General features: G+C 38.0%; 1 protein-coding gene across 3 annotated transcripts in view; it reads right to left on the bottom strand.

The window, feature by feature from the left end:
- Nucleotides 1–21,587, bottom strand: part of si:dkey-72l14.3 (Glyco_hydro_56 domain-containing protein) — a 79,634-nt gene that overhangs the window by 40,156 nt on the left and 17,891 nt on the right. The window contains exon 1 of one of the 3 annotated variants that reach the window (XM_062054466.1): nucleotides 19,182–19,356. The exons of 1 other annotated variant lie outside the window; for it this stretch is intronic. The gene's annotated coding sequence lies outside the window, so the exon portion shown is untranslated. Of the gene's footprint in view, nucleotides 1–19,100; nucleotides 19,357–21,587 lie in introns of those variants that run through there. One more of the 3 variants, XM_062054467.1, reaches the window with a different exon arrangement.

Genomic DNA, 21,587 nt, shown 5'->3' with positions numbered 1-21,587 from the left:
GTATTTGGAACGTCTGAGCTTGCATAAACTATTTTTTACCAACAAGGGATTAGTTCATATTCACAAAGTTATTGTCCTTTCATCTCTTATACCGTAAACATTCTTAAACATCAGATTTAGTCATAGTGTCTTGATTCTACGAATGTGTTGGAGGTCAAAGGACAACGTGATGGCTGCTTAATCTGTTGAGACAAGTGTTTACGTGTCTGTCTGGACTGAGGCTCATCCTTAGCCCACCTCTCCTTGGCGACTTAAATCGAAGCAGACATGTATCTACATACTCGCAAACAGAAACTACCAAGTTTTTTTTGTGTGGGTGTTGCTGGGTTACAATTGTGTTCCATCTTCTCACGCTCTTTAAATGCGCCCTGTTGCCATTATTAAGTGGCACTTCCTATTAGACACACACGTTTGGATCCAATCAGGAAGTGAGATTAGCACGATAATTATGTCACACCGGTCTGGATCCCTGAAAATTGTCCATGGCGGCGTGGTACACCGTGCAAAAAAGTATGTTGACTTGATCTGTATCTCCTTTTTTATAATGCATATGATTTAACATTGTATATCCTGGGCAAAAATGGGCCACTTCAATTGCTAAAGATAAATTCACGTTTATTTATTTATTTATTTTTTGACATACAATCTACAAAGTCTACATCAGGGGTGTCCAAACTTTTTCCACTAAGGGCCGCACACGGAAAAATTAAAGCCTGCGGGGGCCATTTTGATAGTTTTCATTTTTAAATCATAACAAAATATATGGATTTTTTTTTTTTTTTTTACCTTTAGGGCTCCCGGGGACCATAAAGGGTCTAAGTCATTAAAATGTTAAAAACAAGTCAAATTATTATTGTTTTTATTTATTTAACGCTTACAGTAAATCTCTACAGCAGGGGTCACCAACCTTTTTGAAAGCAAGAGCTACTTCTTGGGTAGTGATTAATGCGAAGGGCTACCAGTTTGATACACACTTAAATAAATTGCCAGAAATAGCCAATTTGCTCAATTTACCTTTAACTCTATGTTATTATTAATAATTAATGATATTTACACTTAATTGAACGGTTTAAAAGAGGAGAAAACAAGAAAAAAATGACAATTAAATTTAGAAACATAGTTTATTTTCAATTTCGACTCTTTAAAATTCAAAATTCAACCGAAAAAAAGAAGAGAAAAACTAGCTAATTCGAATCTTTTTGAAAAATTTTTAAAAAAAGGATTTATGGAACATCATTAGTAATTTTTCCTGATTAAGATTAATTTTAGAATTTTGATGACATGTTTTAAATAGGTTAAAATCCAATCTGCACTTTGTTAGAATATATAACAAATTGGACCAAGCTATATTTCTAACAAAGACAAATCATTATTTCTTCTAGATTTTCCAGAACAAAAATTTTAAAAGAAATTCAAAAGACTTTGAAATAAGATTTAAATTTGATTCTAGAGATTTTCAAGATTTGCCAGAATAATTTTTTTGAATTTTAATCATGATAAGTTTGAAGAAATATTTCACAAATATTCTTCGTCGAAAAAACAGAAGCTAAAATAAAGGATTAAATTAAAATGTACTTATTATTCTTTACAATAAAAAAAAAAAAATTACTTGAACATTGATTTAAATTGTCAGGAAAGAAGAGGAAGGAATTTAAAAGGTAAAAAGGTATATGTGTTTAAAAATCCTAAAAATCATTTTAAGGTTGTATTTTTTTGCTAAAATTGTCTTTCTGAAAGTTATATGAAGGAAAGTAAAACAAATTAATGAATTTATTTAAACAAGTGAAGACCAAGTCTTTAAAATATTTTCTTGGATTTTCAAATTCTATTTGAGTTTTGTCTCTCTTAGAATTAAAAATGTCGGGCAAAGCGAGACCAGCTTGCTAGTAAATAAATACAATTTAAAAAATAGAGGCAGCTCACTGGTAAGTGCTGCTATTTGAGCTATTTTTAGAACAGGCCAGCGGGCTACTCATCTGGTCCTTACGGGCTACCTGGTGCCCGCGGGCACCGCGTTGGTGACCCCTGCTCTACAGTATATCAACTTCAGGTTGATATCAAATTTAAAAAACCAAAAAGGTTTTATGCCTTTTCTGTCAAAGACAACTTTGTTTTTTATAATAAAACTGAAATATGCAGTATTTCCCCCACTGCCCAAAACATTCAGAAAGCAATGTTTGATGTGAAGTAATTAGAGCCTTAAAAACATCAATAATGCAAGACACCATTGATATTAATTCATTGTTATTTTTGAGTAATCACAGTGAAAAGATAAATAAAATCCCATTAAATATATTTAGGATCCAAAAGGTGCCCCACTCATAAAGTGATACATTTGTATTAAGTTTTTTTTTTACTTTCAACACTTAAGTTACGAGATCAACTTCAGATATATCTGTGCATTTTACGTTTGAACTATTATTTTGTTTGTTTTATGCTCTTTTGTCAAAGAAAACGTTGATGTTTTTGTATGGCAACCACACAATATATGCAATATTTTCCACATAAAACATTTTTAAAGTGAAATAATTGGAGTTGGAATTATTCATTATCAGATTGTTTTTTTTTGTTTTTTTTTAGCAATGGCAAAAAAATACAGATAGACAAAAGAAAAAAAAACAGCCTGCATGGCAGCTTTGTGTCAACATTGCAACTTTTTGTAGTTAGATTTCACCTCATTCTACTTTTTTTAATGTTTTTTTTTTAAATTTTTGCAATAGCATTTCCAGAATGTGTGGCGGGCCGGTAAACAATTAGCTGCAGGCCGCAAATGGCCCCCGGCCCGCACTTTGGACACCCCGTGCTCTACAATGGATAATCTTGGTATCGAAATAAAGTGGAGATTTTGATGGTTGATGTAGAATTTGTTTTGACTCATTTTAAATGCAATATCTAGGTTACTGGGTAAGTTATTAGATAAAGATGCTTATTCATTGAGTTTTAGCAGTCGAGGAAGGATACCTGCTGTTGGAACGATTTTGTGTTCACTTTCAAACGGTGCCAAGTTTGTTTCATTAGTCTTTTGTTAAAGGAAAGGCTTCATGAACAGACTGGTTGCTGGTCTATGCCTGTTTACTTGTTTTGGACACTATTTAAGTTAGAGATGTCCGATAATATCGGCCGATAAATGCTTTAAAATGTAATATCGGAAATTATCGGTATCGTTTTTTTTATTATCGGTATTGGTTTTTTTTTTTTTTTTTTTAATTAAATCAACATAAAAAACACAAGATACACTTACAATTAGTGCACCAACCCAAAAAACCTCCCTCCCCCATTCACACTCATTCACACAAAAGGGTTGTTTCTTTCTGTTATTAATATTCTGGTTCCTACATTATATATCAATATATATCAATACAGTCTGCAAGGGATACAGTCCGTAAGCACACATGATTGTGCGTGCTGCTGGTCCACTAATAGTACTGACCTTTAACAGTTAATTTGACTCATTTTCATTCATTACTAGTTTCTAAGTAACTGTTTTTATATTGTTTTACTGTCTTTTTTATACAAGAAAATGTTTTTAATTTATCTATCTTATTTTATTTTATGAATTTTTAAAAAAAGGACCTTATCTTCACCATACCTGGTTGTCCAAATTAGGCATAATAATGTGTTAATTCCACGACTGTATATATCGGTATCGGTTGATGTCGGTATCGGTAATCAAGATTTGGACAATATCGGAATATCGGATATCGGCAAAAAGCCGTTATCGGACATCCCTATTTTAAGTGCCTATATTTAAACTGTTTCCTTTTGTCCCAAAACTGCTTCTGTTTACGTGTTTGTGTTTATTAAATTAAACGTTGCATAACAATTACTAATTTTCCAGAATTACTATCATTATTTATTGATGTACTTATATTACCAAATGTTTACCATAAATATTAATAGAGCTGCAGATCTCAGTTGTATTCACTCAATGTTTCCCATTGTCACGTTCTCAGTTATTTAGACATGCTTATAGATGTACTGTACATATCAATATGGATGTGGCTTACTAATGCGGATAATGGGCGACTTAGCGCATGTTAGAATATTTTCATCCATCTTTGGTCATATAGATTTAATTTCAATCAAGGGTAGTTTTTTGGCCTTACACATGACATTTTAGTGGTATAATTTTTCTGTTGAAGGCATATACTGGCAAGACTTAAATTGCTAACTACACTGGCACCTCCTCTGGAACGTTGATTTGTTTTTTTTGTCTGACTTTTTTAAGCCATCATGGCGGCACAGCCCAACACGTCTACGGCAGCCTCTCCTAACAGGATAGCAGTTTTGTGTCATTTTAATGTTTTAAGCCAGAGGAGTACGAATGTACAATGTGTGGAGGAGAGGCGCTGTTAAAGGCCTACTGAAATGAATTTTTTTTATTTAAACGGGGATAGCAGATCCATTCTATGTGTCATACTTGATCATTTCGCGATATTGCCATATTTTTGCTGAAAGGATTTAGTAGAGAACATCGACGATAAAGTTCGCAAGTTTTGGTCGCTGATTAAAAAAAAGCCTTGCCTGTACCGGAAGTAGCGTGACGTCACAGGTTGAAAGGCTCCTCACATTTCCCCATTGTTTACACCAGCAGCGAGAGCGATTCGGACCGAGAAAGCGACGATTACCCCATTAATTTGAGCGAGGATGAAAGATTCGTGGATGAGGAACGTGAGAGTGAAGGACTAGAGTGCAGTGCAGGACGTATCTTTTTTCGCTCTGACCGTAACTTAGGTACAAGGGCTCGTTGGATTCCACACTTTCTCCTTTTTCTATTGTGGATCACGGATTTGTATTTCCTCCCGCCACCTGAACAGTTTTTTCCCCTCGGCCATCAGGCAAATGAACAATAACTCCTAACAGCAGCTCCTTGAATTCCTTCTAAGTCTATCTGATAGCTCAGTCACAGCTCTTTTTATTACCAAATATGTGTTATATGTGTTTTATGTCGCACGTTTGCACCAAGAAAAATTCCTAGTTTGTGAACCCGTTCTCAAACAATGGCAATAAAACTATTCTGATTCTGATTCTGAAACCACCTCGGATACTATATCCTCTTGAAACTGAGAGTCGAGAACGCGAAATGGACATTCGCAGTGACTTTTATCTCCACGGCAATACATCGGCGAAGCACTTTAGCTACGGAGCTAACGTGATAGCATCGGGCTTAACTGCAGATAGAAACAAAAGAAATAAACCCCTGACTGGAAGGATAGACGGAAAATCAACAATACTATTAAACCATGGACATGTAACTACACGGTTAATGATTTTCCAGCCTGGCGAAGCTTAACAATGCTGTTGCTAACGACGCCATTGAAGCTAACTTAGCTACGGGACCTCACAGAGCTATGCTAAAAACATTAGCTATCCACCTACGCCAGCCAGCCCTCATCTGCTCATCAACACCCGTGCTCACCTGCGTTCCAGTGATCGACAGAGCAACAGAGGACTTCATCCGATCATCGATAAGGGCGGCGGCTAGCATCGGATAGCGCGTCTGCTATCCAAATCAAAGTCCTCCTGGTTGTGTTGCTGCAGCCAGCCGCTAATACACCGATCCCACCTACAGTTTTCTTGTTTGCGGTCTTCATTGTTCATTAAACAAATTGCAAAAGATTCACCAACACAGATGTCCAGAATACTGTGGAATTTTGCGATGAAAACAGAGCTTTTTGTATTGGATACAATGGTGTCCGAATACTTCCGTTTCAACCATTGACGTCACACGCATACGTCATCATACATAGACGTTTTCAACCGGAAGTTTCGCGGGAAATTTAAAATTGCACTTTATAAGTTAACCCGGCCGTATTGGCATGTGTTGCGATGTTAAGATTTCATCATTGATATATAAACTATCAGACTGCGTGGTCGCTAGTAGTGGCTTTCAGTAGGCCTTTAACCATAAGTATCTACAGGACTTCAAAAATGGAACTTCAAAATGTGACGTATGCTTGCTCTTTGCACTGGGTGAGCTTGGATTTTGCCGATATACAAGATTAATCCTACCGCCAAGGACCCGCCGCAAGCGATGCGACAGAACGAGGAACTTTGAACGAGAAGGATAACAGCTAACCTGCACGGTCAGGCGATTCCCACATTCTTACTGTCAAATGTCCGGTCACTGGGAAGCTAAAATTTACAATTGTGGAGAGCTTCCCGGCAAAATATGAGACTGCTGTATCTACGTTTTTACATAAACATGGCTTAATGCAAAGATTACAAACTCGGAAGTACAGCTATAGCGGCTAATGCTACGTCCAATAACCAATGAGCTAAGCCTACGGGCAAGGTAAGAAGGGGGAATTGTGGCTGTTTTATGTTTACGAACTGCGGTGATGGGACTCTGTTATGATTCATACACGCTGCCGTCAGCACATTGAGCTCATGGTTGTCAGGTGCCGAGGGAGCTGACGGCCATGTTTAATATAGCCATGCATGTACCGCCACGCGCTAACAAGGAGACAACCGTGGCGTGCAATGAGACTTCATCAGTGAGCGGCAGAAGGAGCATCCAGATGCTTTCCTCACAGTAGCAGACTTTAATCAGGCAATGCTGAAGTCTGTTCTTCCCAAATTCCATCAGCATGAGCCTCTACCAACTAGGAAAAATACCCTCTTTGACCAGGTTTATTCTGATGTCAAAAATGCATATAAGTCAGAACCCCACACAGGCAACTCGGACCTCATTTCCCTTATGCTGGTACCAGCATACAGTCCTGTAGTACAACGTGATAGGCCAGTAATCAGTAAGGTCAGAATACGGCCACAAGAAGCATCTGCAGCCCTCCAGGACTTTGTTGTCACAAGACAGTGGCACATTTTTAGACCGGCTGCAACATATGACGATACAGGAATACACACACTTTGATATCAATTATTTTATCCATGTGTGTAGAGCAGGGGTGCTCACACTTTTTCTGCAGGCGAGCTACTTTTCAATTGATCAAGTCGTGGGGATCTACCTCATTCATATATATAATTTATATTTCCCTATTTATGAAATATATGTTTTTGTTAACAAGTTAAAGGTGTTTAATGATAATGCAAGCATGTTCAACACATATAGTTAATATTGTTAATACATTAAAGGTGTTTAATGATAATACAAGCATGTTTAACACATATAGTTAATATTGTTAACAACTTAAAGGTGGTTAATGATAATACAAGCATGTTTAACACATATAGTTAATATTGTTAACAAGTTAAAGGTGTTTAATGATAATGCAAGCATGTTTAACACATATAGTTAATATTGTTAATAAATTAAAGGTGTTTAATGATAATACAGAATGTTTAATACATATAGTTAATATTGTTAACAAGTTAAAGGTGTTTAAAGATAATACAAGCATGTTTAACACATATAGTTAATATTGGTAATAAGTTAAAGGTGTTTAAAGATAATACAAGCATGTTTAACACATATAGTTAATATTGTTAACAACTTAAAGGTGGTTAAAGATAATACAAGCATGTTTAACACATATAGTTAATATTGTTAACAAGTTAAAGGTGTTTAATGATAATGCAAGCATGTTTAACACATATAGTTAATATTGTTAACAAGTTAAAGGTGTTTAATGATAATGCAAGCATGTTTAACACATATAGTTAATATTGTTAATAAATTAAAGGTGTTTAATGATGATACAAGAATGTTTAATACATATAGTTAATATCGTTAACAAGATAAAGGTGTTTAAAGATAATGCAAGCATGTTTAACACATATAGTTAATATTGTTAACAAGTTAAAGGTGTTTAATGATAATGCAAGCATGTTTAACACATATACCGTAATTTCCGGACTATAAGCCGCTACTTTTTCCCCTCGTTCTGGTCCCTGCGGCTTATACAAGGGTGCGGCTTATTTACGGCCTGTTCTTCTCCGACACCGACGAAGAGGATTTCGGTGGTTTCAGTACGCAGGAGGAAGACGATGACACAATGATTAAAGACTGACTTTTCATATACCGGTAGGCTGGTTATTTGGATAACGTACAGGCGAGCACTTTGTATTACTTTGCACCGTTGTATTATTTGTACTCTGCACGAATGCTGTTCGCCATGTCAAAGATGTGAAAGTTTGATTGAATGATTGAAAGATTTATAGTTAATAAATGGGACGCTTTGCGTTCCCAAACAGTCATCTCTGTCCCGACAATCCCCTCCGTGGTAGCAGGAACCCCTATATACTACGCTAATTACACATCAAAACCCTGCGGCTTATAGTCGGGTGCGGCTTATATATGGAGCAATCTGTATTTTCCCCTAAATTTAGCTGGTGCGGCTTATAGTCCGGAAATTACTGCAGTTAATATTGTTAATAAATTAAAGGTGTTTAATGATAATACAAGAATGTTTAATACATATCGTTAATATTGTTAACAAGTTAAAGGTTATTAAAGATAATACAAGCATGTTTAACACATATAGTTAATATTGGTAATAAGTTAAAGGTGTTTAAAGATAGTACAAGCATGTTTAACACATATAGTTAAAATTGTTAACAACTTAAAGGTGGTTAAAGATAATACAAGCTTGTTTAACACATATAGTTAATATTAACAAGTTAAAGGTGTTTAATGACAATACAAGCATGTTTAACACATCTAGATTCCTTTGTTTCATGAAGACAAGAATATAAGTTGGTGTATTACCTGATTCTGATGACTTGCATTGATAGGAATCAGACAGTGGTGCTGATAACGTCCGCATTTTCAAATGGAGGAGAAAAAAAGTCCTCCTTTCTGTCCAATACCACATGAAAGTGGTTGGTTTTTGGCATCTTATTTGTCCAGCTTCCGTACTCCTTTGTATACACTTTACAAGAAATACATTGGCGGCAAACTCCGTAGCTTGCTAGCTTGTGCACGCCAGCTTTCTGAGACTCTTAGCGCAGGCAGGATGAAGCAGAGCTTTTATTGTGCAACTGTGCAGTCGGTCTTTGGAGTTTTGACGACAGGCACGGCGCCAGAGTCTGTTGAAATAAAAAGTGTTTCTCGCCTTCCTGTCGGTAATTTTAATGAGCTTGCAGCAGCCAGCGTCATCTCAGAAGACCCTCGGGTGCCGTGAATGTCAATCAAGTGACGAAAGTCACGTCATAGTGAAGATTTATGATCGCTCATTTTTAGGACTATTTTTTTAATGCCTGGCTGAGGATCGACTGCGATCGACCGGTAGCTCGCGATCGACGTAATGAGCACCCCTGGTATAGAGGATGTGACGGCGGTGAAGGTTTCTCATTGTGCCCATTGGGTTGAGTTTTTTCTTGCCCTAATGTGGTATTTGAGACGATGATGTCGTTGTAGCTTGTGCAGCCCTTTGAGACATTTGTGATTATGGGCTATATAAGTAAACTTTGATTGATTGACTTTGAAAATGAATGGCGGGATGGACTTGAGTATTGACCAGGTATTAGTGATATTGACATACTTGCCAACCTTGAGACCTCCAATATCGGGGGGTAGGGGGTGTGGGGGGGGGCTTGGTCGGGGGTGGGGGGTGTTGGGGGCGGGGTGTGGTTGGGGGCGTGGTTATTTACAGCTAGAATTCACCAACTCGAGTATTTCATATATATTTCATATATATATATATATATATGTATGAAATACTTGACTTTCAGTGAATTCTAGCTATATAAATATATATATATATATATTTATTTATTTTATTTATATAAAAGAAATACTTGAATTTCAGTGTTCCGGTGGCTATCCATTAGATGGCAGTATTGTCCTGTTTAACTTCTCCGTTCATGATGAGTATATCATTTCGGCCACCGTGTTCAATGGAGAAGTCAGTCCTACATATTTACAGGCAACATACCCCATCCCCTTCAAACTGTCCTGGATGAACTGAAATTCTTGTTTCCATTCGTTTTGGAACTTGCAAGCGTATTTCTTCATCTTGCTCGTCGACGGCGTCGCCATGTCTGTAATTTCCTCGTTCTTCTGCTTCGTCTCCTTGTTGTGTGCGCAGTTGTGCACTCTAAAAGCCCTAGACGTTATGACGTCATTGGGCAGGCAAGCTGTTTATATTGTGGGAAAGCGGACGTGAGAACAGGCTGTCCCCACTCAGTCTCAGGTCCGCATTGAGCTGGAGGGGGCGTGGCCTCCAGCTCCGGCTGAATACCGGGAGTTTGTCGGGAGAAAATCTCTGCCGGGAGGTTGTCGGGGGAGGCGCTGAATACCGGGATTCTCCCGCTAAAAACGGGAGGGTTGGCAAGTATGGATATTGATATTATAAGCGCTAACACAGACAAACTATTTATAGCTGCAACCGTGATCACTAGCTTATGTGGCTATGTTGACATCATTGGCTGGTGAGCTGCTTCCTTGCCTAGGTGCTCATGAAAGTTAATTCTAAATCATAACTCATGTCTCTCACCTTGATAATTGGAGGATGAGGACGTAATCCGACAAGTTGGTACACTTTGACAGCTAATTTAGACCCGGGAATGGCGGGAACAACACAAAGACACTTTGTTCCACCCTCCTTTTCCTTGCCAGGTTTGAGTCATTCTTCATCTAAACGGGACTATAACACGATTCTATCAATCGGCATCTTAGTGACAGCAGACATTGTACTGTAGGTGATGATTGATTATGTTTGTTGGCTGCTCATGAAGTCTGCAGTGAATAATAATCAGAGATGTTTAAAAAAAAAAGTGAAAGTCGTGATGCGTTTTTGAAATTGTGTCGCATGTGCTTAAAATGAGCAAAGTAAGTGTTACATGTTTTTGATTGATTGATTGAAACTTTTATTAGTAGATAATAACCGTTATTATGGATGTGCTTCTTACTACATTGCGTATATAATTACAGCATGTATATCAAACCTTAATAGAGGTGTTTGGATGTTTAAGAGCTTTATAGGCAGAATAAAGCGACTCCCATGGGTTCCATTACTCGTATTTATTTACTATGTAGAATGCAGTAAAAAAGAAAAATGTGTCCTTGTCTTACATAAGGATTGTGAATGATAGGCAAAAAAAAATAAAATAAAAAAAGTGCAGTTCCCCTTTCAAGACTGTCCCGAGCAGCTGGCAAATTTTTAACAATTAACTCCAACAGGCCATGGTTTCATCTGCAACAAGTAGGGATATACAATATATTGTTAGTATCGATACTGCTACAAATACCGATATTCCTTATAGTCATACATGCCAACCTTGAGACCTCCGAATTCGGGAGATTGGGGCGGGGTTGAGGTGGGCGGGGTTTGGTGGTAGGGGGGGTGTATATTGTAGTGTCCCGGAAGAGTTAGTGCTGCAAGGGATTCTGGGTATTTGTTCTGTTGTGTTACGGTGCGGATGTTCTCCCGAAATGAGTTTGTCATTCTTGTTTGGTGTGGGTTCACAGTGTGGCGCATATTTGTAACAGTGTTAAAGTTGTTTATACGGACACCCTCAGTGTGACCTGTATGGCTGTTGATCAAGTATGCCTTGCAGTCACTCATGTGTGTGTGTAAAAACCGGATATATTATGTGACTGGGTCGGCACGCTGTTTGATTGGAGGAATAGCGAATGTGACGACAGGTTGTAGAGGACGCTAAAGACTGTGTCTTTAAGGCACGCCCCCAATATTGTTGTCCGGGTGGAAATCGGGAGAAATTCGGGAGAATGGTTACCCTGGGAGATTTTCGGGAGAGGCACTGAAATTTGTGAGTCTCCCGGGAAAATCGTGAGGGTTGGCAAGTATGCTTATTGTGCCAGGTATTAGATACTCTAATCGATACTATATGTAATAGGTGTGAATAAAGATGTAGAAAAATGCGTTTTTAATACCATTTTTATCAACTTCATTGTTTATTCTTATTTGTTTTTTTGTTGTTGTTTTTAGTCCTGTCCAGTTTATTCTTATTTGCGATTATTCCAAGCTTTCAGATTCAACTTATCTTGAATAATATTACAATGTTGTACATTCTTTTTAACCTGCCAGTTTAAAAGCATCCGTTCTAAAAAAAAAACAACAACAACTAATAAACTAGGGATTAGTTAATCATGTTAACATTCAAAGTAATTTGAAAAAAGGAAACCACCGTTAAATAAGAAAAAGCCCAATACCATAATGTACCACTTAAATAATTTAACTTTAGCCTACTACTACAACCATATTATTTACCAGCAACATAAAGTGAAACAGAGGCAGAGGTGTCCTGCCACAGTCAGTAACAAATAAACAGAAAACAGTAGTGGTGGTAGATAGACACAAAGCTTCATCAAACATCTGATCCACTGAACAAAGAGCTCCAAAAATCTTGATCCTACACTTCTCTTTTGTAAAGTAAATCTGAACAGCCGATATGGGCATCTACATCAACTATATGATTTGCCTGAGAAGCTGGACAGGCCTTAATTCTTTCGTGGCGGGCCGCCACAAATAAATGAATGTGTGGGAAACACTGTATCTGTATCATGAATCAATTTAAGTGGACCCCGACTTAAACAAGTTGAAAAACTTATTCGGGTGTTACCATTTAGTGGTCAATTGTTCGGAATATGTACTTCACTGTGCAATCTACTAATAAAAGTTTCAATCAATCAATCAAAAAAAACTGTTGCACATGTGCGAAAAGGGATTTCAACCTTTTTATCGCATTTTGTTCCTAAAATAAATCCATCCAAATTTTCGCCCATTTGTATAGTATGTTTGAAATACAGTACATTTACACCATAGCCAAATGATCGATCACGTACGCTGACAGCTGTGGGTGATATTTGAAGTTTATTTTTTGAGTAACACATTCATTTCTATAGTAATTAATAGGGCTGCAACCAACAACTAATTTGATAATCGATTAATCTGTCGATTATTACTTCGATTAATCGATTAATAATCGGATAAAAGAGACATTTATATCCTTTACAGCAGTGGTCCCCAACCACCGGGCCGCAGCCCGGCACCGGTCCGCGGACCGATTGGTACCGGGCCGCACAAGAAATTTAAAAAAAAAAAAAATAATAATTTTTTTTTTTAATTAAATCAACATAAAAAACACAATATATACATTATATATCAATATAGATCAATACAGTCTGCAGGGATACAGTCCGTAAGCACACATGATTGTATTTATTTATGTAAAAAAACAAAATATATATATATATATATATTTTTAAAAAAGTTAAAGTACCAATGATTGTCACACACACACTAGGTGTAATGAAATTACACCTAGTGTGTAACGTATTTCTTGTGCTGAGCATTCATAAAACTGCTGCAAAGACGCACTTGCTGAGGCTCGCAGTAACCCCGCCTCCTTGTGGATAATGCACCCCCGCTGTAGAATGCACCCCCTGACGGGAGTGTTATATCAACTAAAGCCCACACTTAAAGTTTCCACGTTCAAGATTGAATCTATTTAAAAAAGTTATTTAATAAGAAGCCAAAAAGTGCAAAAACAATAATGTTCGTGTTGGAAGAGTTGTGAATGACTGAAATATGAAATCCGTGCTGCAGTCTGCAGGTGTACCTAATGTTGTGGCCCAGCAGTCATTCACAACTCCTCCAACACGAACATTTTTTTAAATAGATTCAATCTTGCACGTGGAAAGTTTAAGTGTGGGCTTTAGTTGATATAACACTCCCGTCAGGGGGTGCATTCTACGGCGGGGGTGCATTATCCACAAGGAGGCGGGGTTACTGCGAGCCTCAGCCAGTGCGTCTTCGCAGCAGTTTTATGATTGCTCAGCACAAGAAATACGTTACACACATACAGTTGTTGACAAAATACACTGTACGTTATATACCTCAGCTAACTAAACTATGGAAATGTACTACTACTAGTGAAAAATCGAAGTGTGCAGCACTTTGAAATCATTTTGTAAGTGTTTGGCTCTGTATTTTGGAGTTAGTTTGGCAGTTTGAGGTGGCAGCGTTTTCAAAAAGGCAAACAGAGAAAAAAACATTGGTGCCAGCTAGAGTGCTGGCCAGGCTCCTTGGAGGTAAGTGTCAAGTACATGGTCCCTGTAAGGATGATTTACCCCTTTCCTCTCAATGACAGTATCTCAGTTACATTACGGCAATTTCCGCAACTTTTTAGTTTCTGTTTCTAGCGATCCATCCGCGATTCCAATGACGCGTAAATCTATCTTTCGCGTACCCCGTAATCGGAAGTGGGGCAGTAAAAGGCTGTTCCGCCGTATCTTTTTTTATGCTTTGCAGCGGCACCTGAATTAATGTGACAGATTGTCAGCTGGATAAAAAAAAGTACAGATAGCCGTATCATTAGTCCAGCATTTTACAGGTCCTCAAAAATACTGGTACTCTGTATTCATCTCGAGAGCGCCACCATCATTACATTACCAAAAAAGCCACACTTGGTCAACTCCCATCGGCCGGTAGCTCTTACACCGATAGTGGCAAAATGTTTTAAATGCCTGGTTATGCAATACATTAAAAAGTATCTCCCTCTTAGCCCTATAGCAGGGGTCACCAACCTTTTTGAAACCAAGAGCTACTTCTTGGGTAGTGATTAATGCGAAGGGCTACCAGTTTGATACACACTTAAATAAATTGCCAGAAATAGCCAATTTGCTCAATTTACCTTTAACTCTGTTATTATTAATAATTAATGATATTTACACTTAATTGAACGGTTTAAAAGAGGAGAAAACACTAAAAAAAATATAATTACATTTTGAAACATAGTTTATCTTCAATTTCGACTCTTTAAAATTCAAAATTCAACCGAAAAAAAGAAGAGAAAAACATAAAAAAAAGAATTTATGGAACATCATTAGTAATTTTTCCTGATTAAGATTAATTTTAGAATTTTAATGACATGTTTTAAATAGGTTAAAATCCAATCTGCACTTTGTTAGAATATATAACAAATTGGACCAAGCTATATTTCTAACAAAGACAAATCATTATTTCTTCTAGATTTTCCAGAACAAAATTTTTAAAAGAAACTCAAAAGACTTTGAAATAAGATTTAAATTTGATTGTACAGATTTTCTAGATTTGCCAGAATAATTTTTTTGAATTTTAATCATAATAAGTTTGAAGAAATATTTCACAAATATTCTTCGTCGAAAAAACAGAAGCTAAAATGAAGAATTAAATTTAAATTTATGTATTATTTACAATAATAAAAAAAAAATTTACTTGAACATTTATTTAAATTGTCAGGAAAGAAGAGGAAGGAATTTAAAAGGTAAAAAGGTATATGTGTTTAAAAATCCTAAAATAATTTTTAAGGTTGTATTTTTTCTCTAAAATTGTCTTTCTGAAAGTTATAAGAAGCAAAGTAAAAAAAAATAATGAATTTATTTAAACAAGTGAAGACCAAGTCTTTAAAATATTTTCTTGGATTTTCAAATTCTATTTGAGTTTTGTCTCTCTTAGAATTAAAAGTGTCGGGCAAAGCGAGACCAGCTTGGTAGTAAATAAATAAAATTTAAAAAATAGAGGCAGCTCACTGGTAAATGCCTCTATTTGAGCTATTTTTAGAACAGGCCGGCGGGCTACTCATCTGGTCCTTACGGGCTACCTGGTGCCCGCGGGCACCGTGTTGGTGACCCCTGCCCTAGACCTACTACAGTTTGCCTACAGACCCAACCGCCCCATTAATGTGTCTACAATCCTTCACCTCACACTGTCCCACCTACACAAGGCTTCTGTTCTTGGGCTTCAGCAGTGCATATAACACAATCATTCTTGAGCAGCTGGTGAAAAAACTGCAGCTGCTGAAGGTAAGCAATTGCATTTGCAACTGCGTTTTCAACTTCCCAACCCAGCATAGAACTAACGTAGAAATAACTAAGTAAGCCATCTAAAGAACATTAGTCCAAATAAGGAGTTGGATACATTCAGGGCGAGAGAAAGCGGAAAGGCCACATTTATAAAAAAAGGCAAAGTCTGGCGCTACTATTACATACTGACGTTATTTTGAAGGCAGAAATGCCGCTTCAAGATGTGGCTGCGAGAAACCGGATGTGTTACATGGAACAGACGTCTGCATATAAATACAAAATATGATAGAAGAAGAAATAAACAATGCCAGTAAGCAGGCCATAATCTCCCATCAAATATTTTCTCCGGACATTGACGTAAAAGGAACCTTTCCAAACTATACGCGATTGGTCCATGAAACTCTATCCCGAAACGCCCATTAGGTTTGTGTCATAATAGAAACGCCCAGGCTGCAGCTGGACCCTTCACCCATCATCTTCTCCTTGTTACCATCTGGAAGAAGATACAGAAGCATCAACAGCAGGACTAGCAGGAAACAGAATTATTTTTATCCACGGGCTTTAAGACTGATTAACAGCCTGTGCCCACTCTCCAAATATACCCCCGAGGACATAATCCAACTGGACTAAATGTGAGAACCAAATTAATAAATGATGTGCTATTTTAACTATTTATTAATCAATTTGCTCCAAATTGAAACTCTTTTTTAAATTTTAAAAAAAAAGTTTTTATGATTTTGCACTGCAGCACTGGTTGAGAACAGCATTACATTTTTTAATGTATATTTATACACTCTGAAAATGACAAAGGAATCCTGAACCTTGGTTGACTTCTGATTTGTTCAGATTTGTCAGAAAAATAATGGTAAAAGAAATGATCTGTTCTACGGTCAGAAATGTAATTGTACTAACTGGTGATGTTTTCAGCAATGTTAGCTGCTACACAACAAAAATTACCTGTGGTTAATTTCACATTTAAAAGTGTGATTAATCCAATTAAAGGGTTTTATAATTTGACAGCACTACTTTTAACTAAATTTTTATTCAAAAAATCAAACAAAACTAAAAAATACACTCGGCAGAGGAAACATTAAAGGCCTACTGAAATGATTTTTTTTATTTAAACGGGGATAGCAGATCCATTCTATGTGTCATACTTGATCATTTCGCGATATTGCCATATTTTTGCTGAAAGGATTTAGTAGAGAAAATCGACGATAAAGTTGCAACTTTTGGTCGCTGATAAAAAAAAGCCTTGCCTGTACCGGAAGTAGCGTGACGTCACAGGTTAAAAGGGTCCTCACATTTCCCCATTGTTTACACCAGCAGCTAGAGCGATTTGGACCGAGAAAGCGACGATTACCCCATTGATTTGAGCGAGGATGAAAGATTCGTGGATGAGGAACGTTAGAGTGAAGGACTAGAGTGCAGTGCAAGACATATCTTTTTTCGCTCTGACCGTAACTTAGGTACAAGCTGGCTCATTGGATTCCACACTCTCTCCTTTTTCTATTGTGGATCACGGATTTGTATTTTAAACCACCTCGGATACTATATCCTCTTGAAAATGAGAGTCGAGAACGCGAAATGGACATTCACAGTGACTTTTATCCCCATGACAATACATCGGCGAAACACTTTAGCTACGAAGCTAACGTGATAGCATCGTGCTTAACTGCATATAGAAACAAAAGGAATAAACCCCTGACTGGAAGGATAGACAGAAAATCAACAATACTATTAAACCATGGACCTGTAAATACACGGTTAATGCTTTCCAGCTTGGTGAAGCTTAACAATGCTGTTGCTAATGACGCCATTGAAGCTAACTTAGCAACCGGACCTCACAGAGCTATGCTAAAAACATTAGCTATCCACCTACGCCAGCCAGCCCTCATCAACACCCGTGCTCACCTGCGTTCCAGCGATCGACGGAAGGACGAAGGACTTCACCCGATCACAGATGCGGTCGGCGGCCCGGAGACGGAGGAAGTTAAGGTGAGTTCGCCGGCTAGCGCGTCTGCTATCCATCTCAAAGTCCTCCTGGTTGTGTTGCTGTAGTTTGCCGCTAATACACCGATCCCACCTACAACTTTCTTCTTTGCAGTCTTCATTGTTCATTAAACAAATTGCAAGAGATTCACCAACACAGATGTCCAGAATACTGTGGAATTTTGAGATGAAAACAGAGTTTTTTGTATTGGATTCAATGTGTCCGCATACTTCCGTTTCAACGATTGACGTCACGCGCATACGTCATCATACATAGACATTTTCAACCGGAAGTTAAGCGGGAAATTTAAAATTGCACTTTATAAGTTAAGCCGGCCGTATTGGCATGTGTTGCAATGTTAAGATTTCATCATTGATATATAAACTATCAGACTGCGTGGTCGCTAGTAGTGGCTTTCAGTAGGCCTTTAAATATGGTGCTGGCCCCTTAAGAGCCATAATATTTTTATTTGAGTGTTTAAATGTTTAGTTTCTTCTGTTTTAATTTGTAAAGATTTTAGACATCACTTCCTGTTATAGAGTAGACACTTCTGTGTTATATTCATTGGAGTATACCGTATTTCCTTGAATTGGCGCAGGGAATATAGTATTCGCACGTCTAGAATTACTGCCGGGTCAAACTCGTTTCTCAAAATAATTAACGCATGCTTGGCCTTATCGCCGGTTGATTATTAACGCCGGATCAAATTCGTTTCGCAAAATATTAATTTTATTATCGCATGTCCATAATTTTCGCCGGGTCAAACTCGTTTCGCAAAATATTTAGCATATGGCTAGAACATCTGCCGGGTCAAATTCGTTACGTCACGAGTGACGCTTTACCTGTCCTCATTTTCAAAATGGAGGAAGCTTCTTTCAGTAGTTTGCAATCGCACAAAGGAAAAAAGATAAAGAGCTATTCAGTAGGATTTAAGGTCCAAGCTATTGAATACCGGTACAGTATGCTAAAAAGAACAGTAAGCAGCTATGTTTTATTAATATGCCGTAGCTGCGTGTGTCTAATACTGTATGAGTCATTAAACCTCCTGGTGGTAGAGGGCGCTGCCGCGCTAGTGATCCTTCTTGCGACTTCCGGTACTGCAGAAGAAGTGACAACACGCAGCAAGAGATTTTTTTTTTCTTTTTTTTTTCTCTCGCCTGAACTGTTTTCTAAACTGGACTTTCAATCGAAGCAGGAAGTAATAATTAAAGGAATATCTCCATCAAGACAGAGAGACTTTTAAAACTGAAGAAAGAAAATAAGGAAGACTTCTATAACCAAGTTATCGATGCTTTTGGTCAGAAGGAGCTGCAAATGGACTCCATTTATAAGTACAGGTAAGACCATAATAACGTTTTTTTTAAATTAAATGTGCTTTTCATGATGGTATATGCTTACATCACACTCAAAGCGCACGCCTAAATTTACCGCATTCCTTTTGGTAAACGCCGGAGTGAGAAGAGGTTTTAAAATAATTACCGCATGCACGGCCATCCCGCCGGCTTCCGGTAAACGCCGGAGTGACAGGAGGTTTTAAATTAATTAGCGCCCCTGCGGCTATTCAAGGAAATACAGTATTACTGTATCGATCACTCTGAGAGCACAGGTTGTGCACAGTTGTTTAGCTTAGTTGCTCAGACAGCAATGTGTTTATACAAGTTTGGGGTATGGATTTTCTTAATGTGGAAAGACTAACAGGGCTGCCAAGTTTCAGAACATGAGAAGTGCGATTTTAGTGAAAAGAATGTGGCCTTTAATTTTTTAACATCGATTTGGCCTGTTTTTACGTCGATTTATACCTAAGACTGATGTCCTCACCTCCAACCGCTCTCCCTGGACGATGGTTTCCTAATATTCATCTCAATTAACCAAAAAATACAAATGAAAATCATCTCCACTGTTTTCTCGGCTGGCTCTCCTGTCTCATCCTCTGCATCTGTGTTCTCAATTTGTATGTCTTCTACATATCTGTCCTCAATCTTTTCTAATCTCTCCATCTTCCAGTGTTGCCAAGTCCTGCGTAAGGAAAGTAGCTATTGGCTGTCATAAAAGATGCTAGAATTTGATAGATGACCACGTTAGCTCATTTGCATAATTGATTATAATGGACGCCGTAGAAGAGGAATAACGTAGTGGGAGACATAAAAAGTGGAATAAAAATGGCAAATTCTGATTATATTTGTAACATTTTCTTCTGTTGATTCATTGTTCAGTTCTACATTGTTAAGAGTATCACATTTGTTTAAAAGACTGAAGGATTGTGATATTCACGAACAAACCAAATCTATTGACTGGCTCATCAACATGAACCATAGGTTAGTTTTTATTTGAAGCATGACCGTGATGAAGCACTTACATTAAAGGCCTACTGAAAGCCACTACTACCGACCACGCAGTCTGATAGTTTATATATCAATGATGAAATCTTAACATTGCAACACATGCCAATACGGGTTAGATTACTAAAGTGCAATTTTAAATTTCACGCAAAATATCCTGCTGAAAACATCTCGGTATAATGACACCTGCGCGTGACGTCACGGATTGTAGCGGACATTTTGGGACAGCATTGTGGCCAGCTATTAAGTCGTCTGTTTTCATCGCAAAATTCCACAGTATTCTGGACATCTGTGTTGGTTAATCTTTTGCAATTTGTTCAATGAACAATGGAGACAGCAAAGAAGAAAGCTGTAGGTGGGAAGCGGTGTATTAGCGGCCGGCTGCAGCAACACAAACACAGCCGGTGTTTCATTGTTTACATTCCCGAAAGATGACAGTCAAGCTTTACCATTGGCCTGTGGAGAACTGGGACAACAGAGACTCTTACCAGGAGGACTTTGAGTTGGATACGCAGACGCGGTACCGTGAGTACGCAGCTGTGGCTTCCAAACATTTGATCGCTTGCCCGTACGTGCGTGCCGCTATGTGCATGTCACGTACGTAACTTTGGGGACTTGGGGGAAATATATGTGCTGTATGAACTTTGGGGAGGTGAACGGTACTTTGGGCTGTGAGATTGAGTGTGTTGTGCGGGTGTTTGAGTTGTATTGGCGGGTTATATGGACGGGAGGGGGGAGGTGTTTGTTATGCGGGATTAATTTGTGGCGTATTAAATATAAGCCTGGTTGTGTTGTGGCTAATAGAGTATATATATGTCTTGTGTTTATTTACTGTTTTAGTCATTCCCAGCTGAATATCAGGTCCCACCCGCCTCTCACAGCATCTTCCCTATCTGAATCGCTTCTACTGCCCTCCAGTCCTTCACTCTCACTTTCCTCGAGAACATGGACGATAAAGTTTGCAACTTTTGGTCGCTGATAAAAAAAGCCTTGCCTGTACCGGAAGTAGCGTGACGTCACAGGTTGTGGAGCTCCTCACATCTGCACATTGTTTACAATCATGGCCACCAGCAGCGAGAGCGATTCAGACCGAGAAAGCGACGATTTCCCCATTAATTTGAGCGAGGATGAAAGATTTGTGGATGAGTAAAGTGCAAGTGAAGGACTAGTGGGGAGTTGAAGCTATTCAGATAGGGAAGATGCTGTGAGAGCCGGGGGTGACCTGATATTCAGCTGGGAATGACTACAACAGTAAATAAACACAAGACATATATATACTCTATTAGCCACAACACAACCAGGCTTATATTTAATATGCCACAAATTAATCCTGCATAAAAACACCTGCGTGTTTGTTATGCTAGCTCCTAGCTCCTCTGCTAGCTCCTAGCTCCATAGAACACGCCAATACAATTCAAACACCTGATCAACACACACAATCACTCAGCCCAAAAGACCGTTCACCTAACCCAAGGTTCATAAAGCTTATATATTTCAAAAAAGTTACGTACATACGCAAAAAAAAGTTGCGCACATACGGTCAAGC

The sequence above is a fragment of the Entelurus aequoreus genome, linkage group LG07 (assembly GCF_033978785.1).
Source record: "Entelurus aequoreus isolate RoL-2023_Sb linkage group LG07, RoL_Eaeq_v1.1, whole genome shotgun sequence".
NCBI classification, from domain to species: Eukaryota; Metazoa; Chordata; class Actinopteri; order Syngnathiformes; family Syngnathidae; genus Entelurus; species Entelurus aequoreus.
Note: the sequence above shows the minus strand (reverse complement) of the source record. Positions and strands in the feature narration are given on the sequence as shown.